At 43.0% G+C, this 17,641-nt stretch overlaps 1 non-coding gene across 1 annotated transcript; it reads right to left on the bottom strand.

Moving 5' to 3' along the window:
- Positions 1–13,497: 13,497 nt before the first annotated feature.
- On the bottom strand, positions 13,498–13,605 carry LOC136530250 (small nucleolar RNA R71). The gene has a single exon (XR_010777733.1). It is a non-coding gene; the product is annotated as a small nucleolar RNA R71 (small nucleolar RNA).
- Positions 13,606–17,641: the final 4,036 nt, after the last annotated feature.

The raw sequence follows: 17,641 nt of genomic DNA, 5'->3' as shown, positions 1-17,641 counted from the left end.
GGGCCAGTTCCAGGGCTGGGCTGGAAAAGGAAGAAAGAGAGTTTTTCAAAATCAAATCCTTTTCTATTTCTATTTTCCAAATGCAAGCCAAATTCAAATGTAAACCACATCAAATTCTAATATGTTTTCAAATATTCTTTTCAACTCAAATATAAATGAGCAATTTTGGTAAGTTTCCAAAAATAAATTTTACCACTTTTTAAATCCTCTTATTTTCAAATTTTCTTTTCTTTTATTTCAAAGCCATTTTTTATTTCATTTGCAATAGCAAATTTCACCATTTTGAATTTTCAATCAAAACCACTCAACCAAATAAATCAATTGCAATGGCATGTATGCTTAAACATGTTGCTACCTTATGATGAATTTTAATTTAATAATTTTTTAATTTTCCTATATTTCATGTGCACAAAAATTTCAAATTAAATCTTTTTAGGTCCATTTCTAGAAATTCAAAGTTTAGGGTGTTACAACATCGCCGTTATCTTCCTTTAGTTGGTAGGTGCCTAGTTGGATCACTTTAGTCACCATATAGGGTCCTTGTCTTGATCCTCGTGCTTGGCCTTGCCCTTGTCCCGACCTCCATTGAAGACCGCTCCGACCGCCTCCTCGTCGGAAGCATGGTTCATAGCGACGTCGAGCAGGTCATGGGTGGTTTGGGGCTTCAGGCAGCCAAGCTTGTGAATCAAAGACTAACAGGTTGTCCCAAAGAGGAACGTGCTGATGACGTCTGCATCGATGACATCAGGAAGGGAGTTGCACCGCTTTGAGAACCTATGGATGTAATCCCGCAGGGATTCATTGGGCTCTTGCTTGTAGCTCTTGAGGTCCCAGGAGTTCTCAGGGTGGACATACATCCCCTAGAAGTTCCTGATAAAGATCCTCTTGAGGTCTGCCCAGCCACGGATGCTATCATATAGGAGGAATTCGAGCCATGCTCGAACATATTCCCCCACATAGATGGGGAGGTACTGAATGATGAAGTGGTCATCATCCACTCCTTCGGCTCGGTAGGCGAGCCGAAAGTCTTTGAGCCATATACTGGGGTTCATCTCTCCGGTATACTTGGCGATGTTGGTAGGCGGTCAGAAGCGCTGTGGGAACGACGCTCTCTGGATGTGTCGCCCAAAGGTCCATGGTCTTGGGCCATCTGAGCTAGGACTCTAGTCATCAGGTCGGCGACCATGCCTAGGGTGCGTCTCACCGATCCCCTCAATAGTCCGGCCGGAGCCCGTGCTGCCTACTCTCATCGCCGCCTGGTGGACGTCATCATCATACCGGGCCTGGCGCCGGTTGTTGATGATGCTATGAGCGTCTCAGTTTAGCCTGAGGCATTCGCGCACAGGTGCCTGGTGTGGAGCAGGCGCTGGGTCAAGTCATGGCATAGCTACGGCCTCCTGTTCCACACTTGGGTGGCTGTAGAGGCGAGCGGATGGAGCGCTATGTCTGGTGCATCCCCACTCCCCTGGTAGGGAGAGAGGCCACGAGTCGGTGTCATGACGTGGAGCTCTCAGCCATTTGAACGGCGGCGGTTTCCACTAGCGCCTAGAGGTTTTGGTGGACCGCCTGCTCCTATGGGTCGATAGGCTTAGGAAGGCCGCATAGAAGCATCGCTGCTGCGGTGATCTTCTAGCCTGTCCAAGTGAACTACGGGGAATCATTCCCCCCACCCATGATGTTGCACTGGACCTGGCGGGCGCGACCCTAGGCACTGCTCGTTAGGTCACGCACGCGCGGCGCGGCGTGCTGTGTTGAGCGCGTCGGTGTAGGTGGTGGCTGGTTCTACCACCTTTGTTGTAGCTCCTCGTCGTGCTCCTAGGCACACACAAGGGCATCCACATGAGGGTTCAGAGGGGTGTGGGTCTGAAGAGACTCCACCACCACCGACGGCTGTCCTAGAGCGTTCGCCATAGCGCACTTGTGGGATAGAGGGTGGCTAGGTGCCATGATGTCACCGATGCTGGAGTCGTCGCTCTCAACATCGTCATCCATGAGGTCATTGAAAGAGGTGGGAGCATAGCTCGCCATCCCCATGAATTTGTATGTGAGAGGAGGTGGCGCTAGCATCCTTTGGAGCCCCTGTGCGTTCACGTCCACAGGGGACGCGAGGCCATAGGGGAACCGATCGCATGGTGGTCGTGGCAGGGACAATGGGGTCCCTCTAGAGAGTCGGCAGAAAATATAAAAACGTGAGTAAAGAACAGTATGTACGTTACTCAAAGTGGGGTTTGAGCCTAGCGCAGGCGCCTCATCATTGAGGTCACTGGATGTCCCAAAGCCGACAGAGGATGCCCCTTCGATGGGCGCCAAATCAAGTGCCTTCTCATGAAGTTGAAGCATGCCGAGCTGGTTGGCGATGAAGTCTAGGCTTCCGAAGAGGAAGGCCTAAGACAGCTCGAAGACAGAAGGAACCCACATCCCAATAGGTGGGAGTGTGGGAAACTCTAGCGAGCTGAAGCGAGTTGTATCGCTTGAGCCCACTGTGCTGAAGATGGCAGAAAGGTGGGCCATCCAATGACCAAAGGCGTGAACGTACAGCGTTGTCCTCATGAACAGCGCCAACTATCGGTTCAGAAAGTGACCAACACGTAAATATTTGTAGTTTTGCCATACGTTATAATAGGATGTAGCCTAGCACTGAATGACATAGGGTTTATACTAGTTCAGGCAACATGCCTTACGTCCAGTTTGAGTCGATCGGTGACTTTATTCCTGAGCCCATATGCTCAAAGTTTGTTGTGGGGTTACAAACAAGAGGGAGTAAGATGGGGGTGCAAGAGGTCTGGTTGGACTCTAGACCGAAGGGCCAAGAGAGACGGGAGGTCCTATGTGCGCTAAGTATTTGAGCATGTGCTCTGTTGGAATCATAGGTTGTTCGACTCTGTGAATCGATCCTGGTGGTCGAATCATCATCCTTTTGGAGGGAGCGCATCCCCTTTTATAGATGAAGGGGATGGCTTTACAAGAGAGAGTGTGAGAGAAAGAGTGCATGTGTGCTACCTAGTCTTGTTGCCCATGCCATCAGGTACAAGGCGGTTTGTCGGCGCCCACAACACTGTTGATGTTCATATGCATGTGGTTGGTTCCATCATCTTCTTCTAGTATGGCAGATGTCGGCGCCTACCATACTATAGGATAAATGTCGGCGCCCACAATATTGTTCATGTTCTAACATGTCTATAAGGTTGCGGTGCGTCCTTCTGAGATAGCCTGATAGTGCTATCCTACAGGTGTGTAGGGTACGGTCCCTGATATTATGGTTGACTAGAGCGCCCTGCCTTACTTGCTCTGTCCGTTTCCTGGGTCTTCACCGAGCGGGCGTCCTCGGTCGATCGTTCCCCAGTCGACTCCGACCTTCTGGTCTAAGAAGAGCTATAAGTAGAGGTTCAATGTACTCCCAGTCAAAGAAGTGAGTCGGAGTCGGAGGCGAGTGTCGTCCTTTCTCGTCTAGACCTTCCAGTTGGAGAGGCGGGCCAGAGTCAGAAGCGACAGAAGTGAGCGCCGTTCCTCCTTGGCTAGGCCTTCAGGTCAGAGAGGTGGGCTAGAGTTGGAAGCGAGCGCTAGAGTCAGAGGTGAGCTGGCTAGGCCTTCCAATTGGAGAGGAGAGTCGAAGTCAGAGGCGAGCGTCGTCCCTTCTCAGCCAGGCCTTCCAGTTGAGGAGATGGGCCAAAGTCAGAAGCAATGGAAGTGAACGTCATTCCTCCTTGTCCAGGACTTCCGTTTGGAGAAGCGGGCTAGAGTTGGAAGTGAGCACTAGACTCAGAGGTGAGCTAGCCAGGCCTACTAGTCAGAGAGGCGGGCCAGAGTCGGAGGCGAGCGTTGGTCCTCCTTGGCCAGGCCTTCCGGTTGGAGAGGCGGGCTAGAGTTAGAAGTGTGTGTCATTCCTCTTTGGTCAGGCCTTCTGGTTAGAGAGGCAAGCTAGAGTTAGAAGCGAGCGATGTTCTTCTTTGGCTAGGCCTTTTGGTCAGAGACTGGATCGTCGTTCTGGCCTATTGTTAGATTTTTGGGCCAGCCCAGGAGTTGCACATCGTTCGCAACGTTGTCTGCCAAGCTAAGCTTTTGCTAGGAAGCAGGTCTATTAGGGACCCTAGGTTTATGAACTCGACAGCAAGAGTACGTCTCTGCATGCCCGCACCATGGCATGGAAGACTAGCTTTTGATCCATAACTTCTACCATAGATTAGTGTCATTAGATAGGAGCCATTTAGATGTTGCTGGTGGTGGTGCATTCTTTTCGCTAAGAGTTGCAGATGCAAAGATGCTGATCAAGAAGATGGTCTCCAACCAAGGATGGAGCGATGATCGAATCCAACCCCGTAAATGAGGTATGCGTTTAATTAAAGAAATTGACATGCTTGCAGCTAAGATGGATCTACTCACAAAGCGAGTAGAACTTTATGAGAAGGTGAGTGCCCAAGAGACACTCAAAGCCATGGATTCCCACATGACTTGCGAAGTCTATGGAGACATTAGACATTCGAGCAATTCCTGCCCTGAAACCCAAGAGGACCTCAACTTCATCAACACTAACAACAGGTTCCAGCCACAACATCAAGGCTAGAATCAGCGCTCCAACAATCAAGGAGGTAACAATTATTACTCTTCTTCTCACTTGAATAATCAAGGTAATAATAGTTATGCTTTTTTGAAAGATCTTGTTTATAGTCAAAGTAGAATGACTGATAGCATTAATAAAAAGCTAAATGCTCATGATAAGATGTTGGAAAATATAAATGCTAAATTGGATGAATTTTTTTCTATCTTAAAGAATAAACCTAGTTTTAATAAGATTATAGAAACCCAATTAGCTCAAACTACTGCTGCTATCCCATCCTATGAAAAAGATAGAATTCCTGGCAAACCTGAGGGAACCATGGAGATAGCCAACTTTGTCATGGCAAGGTATGAATTTTCTAAGAATGGTTGGGGATTTCATATTAAGAAAGGTGATCCTAGGAACCCCATCATTACTTGCACCCTAGGCCCCCACACTTTTCATAATGCCATTTGTGATTTAGGGTCTAGTATTAACAACGTGTCTAAGGAAACTTATGATAAGTTATTTTATACTCCCCTAGCATCAACCTCAGTTTATTTACAATTGGCCGATCAATCCACCCATTATCTCAAGGGAGTAGCCATTAATTTTTTAGTTAAAGTTAGGAGTACCTATATTCTGATAGATTTTATGATCTTAGACATGGGCAACGCCGATGATACACCTTTAGTCCTTGGTCATCCCTTTCTTAACACTACAAATGCTTGCATATATGTGGCTTCTGGGCAAATCCAATTCCACTTTGCTGGAAGAAAAGAAATATTTGCTTTTGCCTCTAGACAACCCCTCTTTGATGAGAAATAGGAAAAGAAGAAGCATCCAAAGAGAATCAAGTTGAAGAAACCGAAGCCGATTGAAGAACCGGAGAAACCTATCAAGAAGAAGAAGAATAGAAAGAGATGGCGTAAAAAGAAAGATCCATCCTCAAACTCGTCATCCCCTGATCCTGACAAGGCCTTCGAGGTGGAACAAGAGGAAACACCTCCGCCCAAGGATGAATGACCTTGAGCCATCAAAAAGGTAAATTCTCTATCCCTTGCATTTATTTACCACATTTCATTAGTTGCATCGCATATTTAAATTTCTAATAAATTTGCTTTACATTGCATGATAGGTTAGTTGCATTTAGCTACTCTATGTTAATAAATAAAGTCTGCAGTAGCTAATGCCTGATAGAATAGATTTGTATTTAAAGCAACATATAAAAATATTTAATCATAATGAATAAAATTTAGTAGCATTCCTACTGAATAAGTTATCTAGTAGTTATAGGTTTAGTTAGTTAGTCATTTATGCATTTTAGTAATATTAGTTAATCAATAAAGAAAAGAATCAAAAGAGCCGCCAGAAGACATTTTAACCTATGCAAAAGGCAAGCTTGGGGGAGATATCCCTCGCCACTCAGGTATGAAAATCTTAAATCATCTCTTTACATTCATGTTTACTTTACATGTTAATATTCATGATCATAGAATGTAGAGAGGAGTGCCTTTAAATTTATCTTGAGAGAAACTATGCTCTAATAACATGATGATAAAATTAATTGGAGATGATGAATAATTGCTTTGTGATACTTTGCAAAAGCTTGTTATACAACCTTATACTTCTTAAGTTTTGAGCATGATAAACTTAGAGTTCATCCTAAGTTGAATGCTTTCGTGGGTTGCAAATGCTAGAACCAAGAATAGGCTTTTGTAAGATATGTTGTATGCCATGATTAGAGTAAATCTTTGAACCTATCTGAAGAATGGTAAAAACAACCTATAGTTTTGTTTTGCCAAAAGCTAAAACTCTATTGCTAGAAGTTCCTCAATGGTGATAAATTCCTACCAAAGCCAAATAAACATCCATTCATATATGATAAAGCCACCATAAAAGCTGTTTGTTTGTTTTGAGCTTTTTCAAGCCTTGTCGATCTGAGTAGAGAAACTTTTCATGCTTTTTTATCAAGATCACGTACACCCACATATTTATGCTATTCCTACACTGGGGATACGCAACCACAACCTTTCCATTCATTATTGCTCTATGAGAATCAAAGTTACCTCTCTAGTTGTCTTACATAAAAATGAGAGGCATGGGCTACAGAAAAAAATGAGAGAGAATGAAAGAGCAAAAAGCTCTAGTGTTCAGTAAAAAGAGCGAGAGAGAGTGAGAAAAAGAAAGTTGCGATGCCCTCTCAAAAAGAAGCTAGAGAAGGAAAACTTCTCAAAGGAGTACCACTTCCATAAAAAATACCACACACATGCACATCTTGATCAATTTGTATGATTTGTTGCTCCTTGTGATCCAAGTGACTGACTTAGCAATATATTCAATTCAAGTAAGCTATGTTTTTACATCCTACCTTGAACTCCACATAAGCTTTAGGATAGAAATTGAGGCTAAAATTCATGGCCTTGGTGAGGATTTCACACACCACTGAGTGACTTGAGTGTACCATCTGAGGAACTTAGGCAAGTTTTCTTCTCAAAATCTATTGAAAACCTCCAGGAAGTTTGAGCTAAACCAAAGTAGGCAAAAAGTATCTATCTAGCTAGCAATTGCTTATGTCAAGGTGAAAGCTATAAGTCCCACATTGCTAAGACTGATGGTGAAATTTCTAAGCGCTAACATGTTCAATTCAAGAGATAGTATTTGTTTGTATACAAGTCTTTGCAGGGTGTTACATAGTACGTAACTCCTGATCCAACACCTATTCTATGCTAAACCCGCATCTTTGCTGATGACAGCAAAGGGGTAGCTTAGGGAGCTTGTTGACGGTCACTCACACCCATTTTGACCATCAACATTCCACCCAAAAGCATGAAAAGTGAGGTAAATCATCATCACATGTGTAGAATTTTGTTTAAATTTCACCTAGTTCCACTTGTGCTTGTAGAATTATTTATATGCAAGAAATGTGGCAAAAATAGGCCAAAATGGTGACAAACATGGACCAAGGAATCAAGTGGACATGGCAAGGCCACCAGGGCCCATAGGCTAGCTCCGACCGATGCCACCTAGGTGCTGCCCGACCCCAACAAGCGTCAACTTGGCACTTTGCCACGTGACTGATCCATGGGAGCTCCTCCAAAAGCAATACCAAGCATTGATTCAAGTCGGTTCCGACCAATAGTCACGATGAAGAGTCCATGGATCCATGGGCCCAATGTCATAGACTTGGAACCTCAACAACCGACTTATCGGCCAAGTTTCACAATGTGTTGTCTTCACAACAATCATTAAGGAGCAACCAGCACCCTTGGATGCAAAGGCGGTGCATCCAAGGGCTGGCCGATGACCTACTACCGCTGTGCTGGTGCCCCCTACCTCCACCAACCTTGCCACTACCTACAAATAGCCCCATGCCTCTCTATACTATAAATAGAGGGCGTGGAGCTCGGTGGAAGGATGCCCCATTCAATTCCAAGCTCTCCAAGGTTCTCTTAGCTTTCTAGCTTAGCATTAGCTATAGAGTAGTAGTCTAGTAGTGGAGTAGAGCAAGAGCGAAGCTACTCTCGAAGTCTGAAAGAGTCTTCTGGGTCTGGTATAGCTCCTTTGTAATTCTTTTATTTTAGTATTTACTTTATTCAGTATTTATTTAAGTACTTTATTCTAGTATTATTGCCCTACATTACTTTAAGTACTTAGTCATTAGTGTTTATCATTAGTGAGCTTAGGTGCTTGTTGTTTGGTATTAGTAGCATAGGTTATCTTATAATTAGTAGTCTTTTGTTAGTACCAGTTCCACCGTCTAGTTAGGGTGCTTTGATCTTATTTCATCGGAGCTCGGATCGAAGTAGTAAGTTTATAGATTAAGCGTGGTTCTTAGACTATAGATTACCTGTGGATACGGCTAGGCCTTTGAATAGATTGTGGTAGGTGGCAAGTGGTGATAGCCTTGTCCATTCTCTGTATTCCACCATGATAGGTCTAGTTATTAAATCATAGGGTGTTGATGACAGTTAACAACAATTATAAACCGTCAATATAACATGTATAAGGGCATAAATATAATCACCAACGAAGATCTAGGGGTTTAAACTAACAAATTCCATGAGTTTTGATGGCCGAAATGTCTGTGTAGAGGTTAACACCACCGTCGCTTTAGTGTATGAACCACTAGTACAAAGGTCATGGTCATCGTCGCCTTGCACCACGATCCGCGTTGGATGATCGTTTAGTTGGTGTCAGGTCACTAAATGATTCGGCAGTGATACACTTTTGATCCCTGCCACATGATACATATAGCAACGGTGTTGGATGTTTGCACCCCCAATGGGGGTGGTGATAACTAAATAATAAGCAGCCCTTAATAGCTTACTGAACAAAAAACATACAAATATAATCATTGCATCCATAAACCATGTTCTTAAAATAACAATGGATGCTTACCATAATATCTTTCTCAACTGATATCCTAACACAAGTGATACATAGATTGCAAACTAAAGGTATTGCTCTCTACAGACTTACATAATGAAACGACGTAGCTATGCTCCTCCCATGTGGCACTCCTGCTTGATAGGCACAAATGAATATAATTAGTGCGTCCTTTGGATTGGTAGCCAATACACCATGCAACCCTCTTCTTCATCTCTGATCCACAACCTAAACAAAGCAACAGAATTAATAATATTGAACATACCATTCCTTTAGTTAACAAGCCAAAATTGGCCTATACATTTGTAGAATGAAAACAACTCCCTACCGGAACAAGGACTGTCGTGATGACAAAATTCAACAAATACACCTTTACTGCTCTGCTAATGACTCCATCAACAAGGAAGATAATAATGCCTATTCATATGGAAACACCCTCTTGATCTACAAAAGCGGATGACACGGGCATGGATGACATGAACCTTTCTGCGATCCATGTCACATGCAATCAGTGTTCTATCCTTCCCAATAAGGAAAATGAAGTTCCATTCTAGGTGAACTACAATCACTCTGTACTCCTCATCATAAAGCTTAGAACCAACTTTAATATTCATGTGTCTAAATAGTTCCTCCATGTCCACAACATGCTTCAACCTTTAGTTATCTATACCATAGTCTTCAAGTATCCACACTAAAAGCCAAGACATATTGTGAAAATAAGCACAACACACACAGGTGCCCTGAGCTTGATGGATGGACATTTTAGCACCACGTGGTTTACAAATTGTCCTCCATGTCTTCCCCTCCATATCCACAACAGCTATCGCAGAGTACTCAAGCATGTGCATAAAACCATTATGAAAACACTTCTCGATTTTGAACATAGAACAATACCCTCACCCTATTCAGATTCCTTAAAGATCCATGTTGTAGTTTTAGATGAGTAGATCTCCACACCTATGCACGGACCCTCCACCTCAACAAATTCAATCACATAGAAGTGCAGGGATGTTGGGTCAAAACCTAAGTGAGCTTGACCAATAGAACAGACGCTACATAGTAGTACATGCCATTTGTGGGTCATCGGATTGCAGACAACATAGCACCGTAATCCATCATGCCTAGCACACCAGCAAAGGACGAGGCCACTGCAACAATCTGAGGCTAGGACCTTTTAAAGGTGGAAAGGCAAGAAGGACAAGGAGGGTTGTTCACTAGTCATGTTGGTGAAGTGGCGATTGCCCTTCCATCAGCTACCATAGAAGATGCTGTCGATAGTCTGTCAAAGCTTCTTACGGTGATAGGAGTCAGAGATGACACACTTCTAGGAGCGACAAACACACTTACAGCAGCACAAGGACCGAGTGAGGAGGTAGCAGAAGATGCCAGCAAGTACATCATCTGAGAGCCTGTCCAGTGCATTCCTCATGTTGGGGGCCTCCTTCATTGGGAAGGACACCACCACCAAAGAGATGAGGCCGCCCTGCCGTGGAATTGCACCAATAAACATTAGTAAGGAGATGAGTTTCAAGGAGAAAGGATGGTAATACAAGTAAGGCCTTATTACATTAGGCTTTGGATCTAGCGGTGGTGAGCACGAGTGGCAACCCCAGTCACAGCAGCAGCTCATTCTCCGATGGATCTGTGCGGGCAAGGTGGCGATGTGCACCGACATGGAGCAAGAGCTGAGCCATGGTGATGAGCAGGAGCGGCGATGACAAACAATAGCAATGAGGACAAGAAAAGCTATGTGTGTGGGGGGGGAGGGGGCGACAGGGGTGGGGGAGATGTTGGAGTAGGGGTTGCTTGCTCTCTACATAACTTTTACGACACACGGGAATCAAACTTTCATTAGTTCCGCGCAGGAGGGTTCAAACGCAGGATTGGAAATTATGCAACTAAGCGGCGGTGAATGCACAGTACCATCACCAACGACTAGTTTCTAGTACCACCCGGAGACCTCGTATGACACGGTGATGAACATTAAGGCACACAATTTTAATGTTTGGCATTAAAACAACGCACTTATAAAACTAAGAAAAGCACAATTCTAGTACTCAAATTGAAAGGAAGTCAACTTGACTTCGATGGTGAATAATAAGCACACATATTTACATTGAAAGAAAGCCAAACTATGCACTTAGAAAATATAAGGAAAGCATAATGCCAGTACTCTCGAATTGAAAGGAATCCAATTTGAGTTCCATACATTCATACCAAATAAGTAGGTCGCCACTACCAAGCTAACAAGCATTCCAAAAGCTAAAATACAGATACTAATTAGGCCGATACTATGCAAAAGTTAAAAGGCCTTCATATGTACATCATTGGTTACTTAATTAATCATTCTCTGATCCATGTAGATCCTAGTCGACCTCCATAGAATCGATGTGAATCTTCATAAGATCCTACAGATCATTGTCGGCCCCCATGGGATCGTTGTCAATCTCCATGTCATCCCGAGCCTTGACCACTACAAACTTATCCACATCCATTGGTACTCTTTCATTTAGCTCATTGTTGATGGTAGTTAACATCCATCATGAACAGTCAACATAACTTGAATGAATGCATGAAAATGACCACCAACATAGACTTAGGGGTTTAAACTAACAATTTCCACAAGTTTTGGTGAATCTGTGTTTTTAGCAGGGTTTATTCAGAAAACTATCAAGGTGGACCCAATTGTTAGAATTAAACACATTTATCCACGACGAAAATAGCACCAGAAGGTTCTAGAGGACACCAGAAGACATCCCCCTAAAGCAAACCTCAGGAGGATGAAAGGTGGGGCCAATTGGCCCCACTTGTAGGCCAACTGGCCTAGTGTCCCCACCTGGTAGCCCCTCCTTCGTACGTCGGTTCTCCACCGCCTTCTAGATTGCATCTACGCTGTTCTTTCAAGTCAGTTTGATCCAAGGGTCTAGGATTGATGCTTCAGCCTATATATAGCAGCCCCTACCCCCCTCCCTGAGGCATCTATCTTCAATTTAATTATTGGATCAGAAATTAGGATTTCTAGAGAGAAGTGGATAGAGCTCAAATTCTTCAAGTTCTAGTATAGGCTAGCTAGCAAGATTTAAGTAGAGTTGGGCTATTGATCTGGATTCTAGATTCACCGTTTGGAAGCTGGTAAAGCCATTGTATCCCTCTATATTTTGTGACTTTGTGCTATTTCAATACTATGTTTCTATTTATTATGTTCCTAGTTTGCTTTGGTAGTATGCTTAATATAGTTATGATTGATAATGAATTTATGCATATGTTCACAAAGCGCTTAGCTTAGTACTCGAGTGAGTTAAGTGGTCGACATTATGTAAGCGTGGTGCTTAAGTATTGTTTACCTATGGATGCACTCTACACTCTGGGCCATGTGGTAGATCACGAGTGTGACACTCTCATTGAGTCCATTGTAGTCCACTCCCCGTTTGAAGAACAAGTAGAACCCGGTTGCAAAGGGAATTAAGCTCTGTTCTTGATCTTCCTTAGTAATGTTCCTTATACATAGATGAAGAGTTAATTATGCTATAGATGAAAGTATATATACTAGAGTGTACAAAAGACTTAGTAAATAAGAAATGACTTAGTAATCTTTTCTCTTAACTAATCTCCTGCCTAGCCATACTATATTTATGAGTATCTATTTCTATCTCTGTATTATTATTAATGCCTTATACTTATCATTCATTTATTTATCATTTGGCTTATGAGAGTTAATGATTTTATCATAAGTATACATATTTGTCAATATCTCTAGCCACCCCATCGCTCCTCCTTGTGGAAAAATATAAATAATGATACCTGGTATACTCCCGGGTGAAATGCTACAATGGTGTATTATCTGTGCGCTTGCGGATTGCTTCAACATATATAATCTTTCCTAAATTTACAAGTGTCATTAATAATTACTAATAACGCATTTCTAGCATCATTGCTAGGGATGACAACTTAGTAAAGAGTGATGCTAAGAAATGTCAGCAAGCATTTTTGGCGTCGTTGCTGGGGAGGGGCACAAGGTTAAGAGAATTGATCAAATAAATACTTATTGATGAAATCATAACTAAGCACATCTGCTTTAGCATTCTTGCCCTTGTTTGTCTTTATTCATATCTTATACAGGGTATTGCCAGATTGTTATGATTCACCAACAATCTCCATCAATCAGAATCAAATCAATCAAGAGGAAGTTCAACACCAGTTTTTGAAGCTATGGTTGATAAGACAATGCGAGAATTATCTACTCCAAACACTGAGAACATTCACACTAGACCAACACTCAAAACCAACAACCTTGAGTTCCAACTCAAGCCAAGCCTCATCAACATGGTGCAAGCTACCCCGTCCAGCGAGAAGGCACATGAAGATGCTAGTGCTCATCTTTAGAATTTCCTAGAGATTAGTAGCACGATCACCATCAAGGCCATCGCTCAAGATATCATACTACTCCATCTGTTTCCATTCTCGCTAGTGGGAAGGGTGAAGTAGTGGTTCTACACCAACAAAGAGGACATCAACACATGGGCAAAGTGTTCAAAGGCCTTCCTAGCAAAGTTTTTCCCTATAGGCAAGACCAAAGTCTTAAGAGGAAAAAATTCCAACTTCCAACAGCAGAAAGGAGAAACCATTCCAGAAGCATGGGAATGTCTTCCAGAATACATTTCAGATTGTCCTCATCATGGGATGGAAGATTGGTTGCTTAAGCAAAGTTCCTACCATGGATTAACTCAGAAAGCTCATGAACAACTTGATGCAACTGCTAGAGGAGCATTTATGTCACTCACCCTTGAAAAAGCTAAAACTCTTACGAAAAAGATAGCTTCTAATCAAGGCTGGTCTCAATGCAATATTCAAGCATGCAATAAGAGCAAAGAAGTACCAGAAGAGGTGTGTGCACTTTCAAACAAGATGGATGTCTTGTTAAATTGGCTTGAACAACGAGCCAATTATAAGAAAGATCATCAAGCCATTTAAGATGCTTATAATGCCCAAAACACATGTGGAGAATATTTGGGGATTGATTTTCCCGAATATGAAAAGGATGTAAACATCATTGGTAACAATTCTACTCCACAACAACAGAGACAAGGATGGGGACAACAATGGTCAAATTACTAAGGTAAGTACCCAGGTAATTACTATAAATCTTCTAGTCCCAAACAACCATCCTTAAGAGATTTGATCTTAGAACAAGCTAAGATTAATGCAAGTATTTCTAAAAAGCTTGCTTCTAATGATAAGGTTCTAGAAAACATAAATACTAAAATGGAAAGTTTTTCTTCTGCTATAAAAGACCAACTTAGCTATAATAAAAAGATAGAATCACAATTAGTCCAGTTGGCTATTGCTCTGCCTTTTGCCACTAACCTTGAAAAGGTCAACGCCATAACCACAAGAGGTGGCAAGTCTACTCATGATCCTCCATATCTGACAAGGACGAGTAAGCCACCAGCAGCATTATGAGAGGAAGAAAAAGAAGAAGCCGAGGAATTTGGACCACAAGCATAGGAGATGATGCAAGATTACCATGACACCACCCTCCTACCATTTCCACGCATAAATCAAAAGGCTAAAATGGATGAGCAGCTTGGTAAGTTTGTAGTGGTAATTCAAAAGTTCTATATCAATATCCCTCTGCTAGATGCCATACAAGTACCCACCAACATGAAGTACCTCAGAGATATTCTCAATAACAAAAGACCACTGCCCACCACTGAAGTAATCAAGTTAATGGAGGAGTGTAGTGAGTCCATCCTGAATACATCACCTATCAAGAAGAAGGATCCAAGATGTCCCACTATCGATTGTTTGATTGGAAACCAAAATTTTAACCATGTGCTATGCGACGTTGGAGCTAAAGTTAGTGTCATGCCCAAGACAGTCTTCAACAAGCTTAATTATTCAACACTCACCAACATCGATGTGCCTGCAACTAGCAGACTAATTGGTTCGCTATCCTGCAGGAATCGCTAAGAATATTCTGGTAAAAATAAGAAACTTCTTTGTTCTACTAGATTTTATAGTACTTGACATGCAGGAAGACATGACGACACCCCTCATACTTAGGAGACCTTTCCTAAGAACCACAAATACACACATTGATGACAGAGCTAGAGAAATCTAATTCCATATCAATGGCAAGGAAAAGCGATTCGCCTTTAAGCCAAGACCGAAACAATGGTCTAAATTGGAGTGGCAAGAGAAGCTAGTGCAACCATTAGGGTCTCTGTTTTCAAGACCGACTGATGCACTCGAAGAATGAATAAAACTAGAGAAGTCCGGTTCGGTGGACTTAAATTTTTGAACCCTCGTCGGGAGGTAAAATCGGTAGTTATCCATATTTACTTTTCTGCATTTGCATTGCATTTGGAAAAATAAAGTAAAAATCTTTTCACCATGGCATTATAAAATTCAAGCCCCATGTAAATAATCTTTACATAGTGCAAAAACCCAAAAGGATATTTACTGTGGAGGCATAAAAATTTAAAAACTACCATCCATTCATCTTCTTATATTTCATAATATCAAAAAATATTTTTGCATTGCATATATATACATATGTATACGGTAGAAATACAGGCAACCGAGACCCACAGGAAACATGAAGGGCCCTCTCAACCACCACCTATCACCTCCATCACCATCTCCACTATCCATCGACCATTTCTGAGTGCATCTACACCAAAGGGGCACTGAGCTCGCTTAAGCACGAAGCAAAGAAGCATCTAGAGGAGGATGAGGCCAAGTGGGCCCCATGTGGGGCTGGCCGGCCCCACCACTAGGCTAGCCGGCCTGTTGCTACGCTGTGAATAAAAGGCCACCTCTCCTGGTTATTTATTCACCCACACACATTGACAATCCAGCCTCCCAAGTTCAAAATTCTAAATTTCAAGTTCGTAGTTTAGAAATCCACTTAGTAGAAGTACCGCTGGAATTAGGAAGAGTGAGAAAGATTAAGAATAGAGTGCTACCAAAAATAGAAAGAAAAATTAAAGAGATTGAGGGTAGAGGTTCTATCAAGTTTTTGATTAGAAAATTCATTAGGCAATCAAGAACGACCGACCCTCGGACGACTGACTTTTGGACGGCTAACCGCTGACATTTTATTTCCTAATCCATTCCACGAGTTTTGTCGTTTGTTGATTTTTGCAGGAAGATGAGCAAGCTATTGGGCAAGCTCAAGTGTGCGGCATCATCCTATTCTACGAAAAGCTTTTCTTCTAGGGTGAGCGCCGACATGCAAATCAATGTTCCATCCCCCACTGTCAGAGCGCCGCCTCGGTCATCATCAGCTGAAAGGAACATCTGTAAGCTCCTAATGGCTAGAGGGGGGTGAATAGCCTATTAAAATTTCTCCAACAACACTTAGCAAACCGGTTAGATAAATATGAGGCAAAGTGAGTGTTGTGCTAGCCTACCAAAAAAATGGAAGCGACCTACCACAATTCTAGTTTATATAGTCTCTATCCACACAATAGCTATGTCACTACACTAAGTTAATGAGCTCTCAAAGGCTAACTAAAGAGCCACGCTAACCAAACTAACAAGCTCTCACAACTAGCTACACTAAAGAGCTTGACAACTAGTTTGTGGTAATGAAAAGAGATAGAGCAAGATGGTTATGCCGTTGAGTCAAGGAATGAACTAATCAATCACAAGGATGAATACCAATGAAGACCAATCACCTCAAAATCAAATGATGACACAATAATTTTTTACCGAGGTTCACTTGCTTGTTGGCAAGCTAGTCCTCGTTGTGGTGATTCACTCACTTGGAGGTTCACACACTAATTGTCATCACATGCCAAACCCTCAATAGGGTGCCGCACAACCAACACAAGATGAGGATCACACAAGCCATGAGCAATTTACTAGAGCACCTTTTGGCTCTCCACCGGGGAAAGGTCAAGACCCCTCACAATCACCGTGATCGAAGCCGGAGACAATCACCAACCTCCGCTCGATGATCCTCGCTGCTCCAAGCCATCTAGGTGGTGGCAACCACCAAGAGTAACAAGCGAATTATGTAGCAAAACATGAACACCAAGTGCCTCTAGATGCAAACACTCAAGCAATGCACTTGGATTCACTCCCAATCTCACAAAGATGATGAATCAATGATGGAGATGAGTGGGAGGGCTTTGGCTAAGCTCACAAGGTTGCTATGTCAATGCAAATTACCAAGAGAATGAGCTTGAGCTGACCATGGGGCTTAAATAGAGAGCCCCCACGAATAGAGCCATTGGCTCCTCTGCCCCGTAAAAAATCAGGGCAACTGGACGCACCAGTCAGTTTGACCGAATATAGGACCCCAGCGTCTGGTCCTTAGATATTCACCACATGTCCCCAACTTCCAATGCTGATCGCCTGATCTCAATGGTTATCAGTGCACTTAAGTTGTGACCGGACGTGCTACTCAAAGTGACCGGACACACCATCACTTGCGTCCGGTTGTTTCCAGTAAGGTTCTAGAGATGATTTTTCACGACCGGACGCGTCCGGTGGAACATGATCGGACCCAGGCCAGCGTCCGATCAACACAGTCTCTCTCTAATGCTTGTGTCACCGTATGTCACTAGGTGACCGGATGCACCCACTGTGTGTTCGGTCCCTTAGCCTCTTCAGCATCTGGTTAGGGGACCGAGGGCGGCCAACACTACGCACCTACTGACCGGACACAGGGTCAGAGTTCGGTCACTGCGTGACCAGCATCCGGTCACT

The sequence above is a fragment of the Miscanthus floridulus genome, chromosome 19, assembly GCF_019320115.1.
Source record: "Miscanthus floridulus cultivar M001 chromosome 19, ASM1932011v1, whole genome shotgun sequence".
Taxonomy (NCBI): domain Eukaryota; kingdom Viridiplantae; phylum Streptophyta; class Magnoliopsida; order Poales; family Poaceae; genus Miscanthus; species Miscanthus floridulus.
Note: the sequence above shows the minus strand (reverse complement) of the source record. Positions and strands in the feature narration are given on the sequence as shown.